General features: G+C 40.6%; 1 non-coding gene across 1 annotated transcript; it reads left to right on the forward strand.

The window, feature by feature from the left end:
* The first annotated feature begins 2146 nt into the window (after positions 1-2146).
* On the forward strand, positions 2147-2253 carry LOC133304929 (small nucleolar RNA R71). The gene has a single exon (XR_009750693.1). It is a non-coding gene; the product is annotated as a small nucleolar RNA R71 (small nucleolar RNA).
* The last annotated feature ends 365 nt before the right edge of the window (positions 2254-2618 follow it).

The following is a 2618-nucleotide window of genomic DNA, read 5'->3' on the forward strand; positions in this document are numbered from 1 at the left end:
TCATCAGATGAGGGAACGTATGGTATTTTGCCATCAAAATGAGCTTAGATGGGAACGAATTTACATCCTATCAAACACCCCAAAACTAAACTGTTGGTTGTCCTCAAACAACTTAGAAATATTGTATTAGTCTGCCCAATTTAAAAGAATAGCATAACAGAAAGGAACTTGAGCCAGCGAGCAATTATGAACTTTTCAGAAAATGAACCACTCTTCATAGTAAATAGTAAGAGGATTCTGCCCCCAGATAAGAGAAGGTTGCTGATCTTTTTTCTCACTGTCACTCATGGGTTGGTGTTTGCACTACTGCGTTCCTATGAAGTACAGCTGTCTTCCGTTCCAAGGATTCTTTGCTGGGTAAGTATATGGAAATGTGGAAGAAGTGGTGGTCTTATTTGTGGGACCAAGGAACGTTTAGCTTTCGTGTCTTTGAACTTGGACTTTTTCTGTTTTTTTTTTTTTTTTGAGGGAACACCTGTTCTTGAACCTTTTTCCCCCTTTGGAGGAAGGTTTTCTTGTTTTTCTTGAATTCTTTTGAATGGCTGTTCCCTTTTTTTTTTCTTTTTTTTTTCTTCTGCCTCCTTTTTTTGTTCATTGTTGAGTACGCTCCTTATTCTTTTTGATTGACCATATGGTGTATGATGGAGGTGAGGTGAGTGTGTGATTTTGTTTTGATCCTTGACAGCAGAATTCATCTGTCTTCAGCAGTACTTACAGCATTAAGGAAAGCTGAGAAGTTTCATTGTGATTACACCTCCGGAACGCTCTCAGAAGTAGGTGTTTGGCATTTTTCGTTCCTTACCAGTTTGAGTTCACATAGATCAGCTTCTTTCAAAAATCTGAGGAGTAAATTCCCTGCACTGTTTCTATTTTCAAGTACTCAGAGAAAGAACAAGCATGATTAGTCAGGGACTTTGTGTTTCATGTATGTTAGTTAGTCCAGAAGAATTGGGCAGTCTTAATACTACAACTGAAATGCATGCATGTATATACCAAACAGTTTGATAAAAAAAAGGCCTTTTCTATTTAAAAAAGATTAATTACAAGGGAACGGAAAGAAAAAGAAATTAAAACAAAACTGAAAACAAACTAAGCTAAGATAAATAGGAGGGTTTCTCCTTTTCATTGTGGAGGTCTGTGGTTAGGGACCACCGTAAAGCTACATTCCTGAAATGTACTTTATTTGGACTTTTTGGAGAGAAACATCAGACGTTCCATCCTTTTTGGGAGCTATGTGGTTATAGATAACCACCCTAAAACTTTGCTCTTTGTCAGAGAGCAAATGTATCTACTGGGTTGCCTCCCAGGCAGCGCTTAGTTTAATGTCTTTAGCTAGACATGGTACTTACCTCTCAAGGGATTTCAGAATTGGTTGAGGGGACCTCAATGTCCCCTGGTAGTGATCCTGGCGTTCTGGTTTGAAGATTGGCAGCAATCTGTCGCATATGGGACTCAATGTTCCTGACCACTGCATCATTCCTGGTGACATATTCCTTGACATAATTTTCCAGGGTGTTGATGCGTTGGTCATCTCTGTGGAACGGAACGTAGTTGTTTCATCTTTGTTCAAACGTTCCATTATTGCTACCTTGCTGATACTGTTGCTGATTGTTGTTGAATGGTCTCTGGTTAATGGGTGGCCTCCATTGGGTGTTGCGGTTCTGATCCTTAAGGATAGTTCCTCCAGGGCTTGAATGTTTATTTCGTCCTGCTTGTTGATTGTCTCTGGTGAAGTTCCTATTGCCAAAATTTTTGCATAACACACCAATGCAGTGGATGGGCAGTCTGTTGAGTCATGAAGGTCACCACAGGCTGAGCATGGTTCTGTTTCAGTTGCTGTGAGTTGTCAAACTTCCATCCTTGGTGCTGCTTGGTCAGCTTTCAGGTTCTTCACTTCATTCACAAGTGATATGCCAGCTGGGCTTCCATGGCTGTTTGTTTATCCAGTTCTAGCATGCCTGGCTTCCTCACTGGTCTTACTCTGTCTATTGGCCATTGGAGACATCTTTCAGCAGTCCCTTCTATGATTTCGTATCTTGATTCAAGTGTTCATGTAAAGAAATATCCTCCTGCAGCAAAATCTAGGTGAGATTGAGAAGTATGGTCAAGTCCTTTATAGAAAGATTGTAGCACTCCCCAACTCTCTACCCCATGGTTTGGACATTTTCTTATGATGTCCTTGTATCTCTCCTATGCTTCATAGAGATTTTCTCCATGAAACATTCTGAAGTTAGAGATTTCAGCTCTAACATCAGCTTGTCGAGACATTGGGAGAAACCTCTCTATGAACTTGTTAGAGAGTTCTTCCCATGTGTGGATTGATCCAGGGGTGGGAGTTTTCATCCATGTTTTAGCTTTTAAACCCAAGGAGTGAGGGAACAACCTCATTCTCATGCTCTCCTCTGTTACACCCTCGGCTTTAAAATTATCACAAATATCTTGGAATGTTGTGAGGTGTGTGTAAGGATCTTCTGCAGGGAGTCCATTGAAGACCCATGCTTCCCTAATCATGTGGAATATGATAGGTTTTAGTTCAAAATTTGATGCTACAGGGGGAATGATTACTCCCCTGTCTGGTCTGTTCCTGAAAGGAGCAGCCAAAGTTCTAAAGTTCTGTT

The sequence above is a fragment of the Gastrolobium bilobum genome, unplaced genomic scaffold (assembly GCF_033153095.1).
Source record: "Gastrolobium bilobum isolate Gb01-03AN ecotype WA unplaced genomic scaffold, APGP_CSIRO_Gbil_v1 utg174302, whole genome shotgun sequence".
NCBI lineage: Eukaryota > Viridiplantae > Streptophyta > Magnoliopsida > Fabales > Fabaceae > Gastrolobium > Gastrolobium bilobum.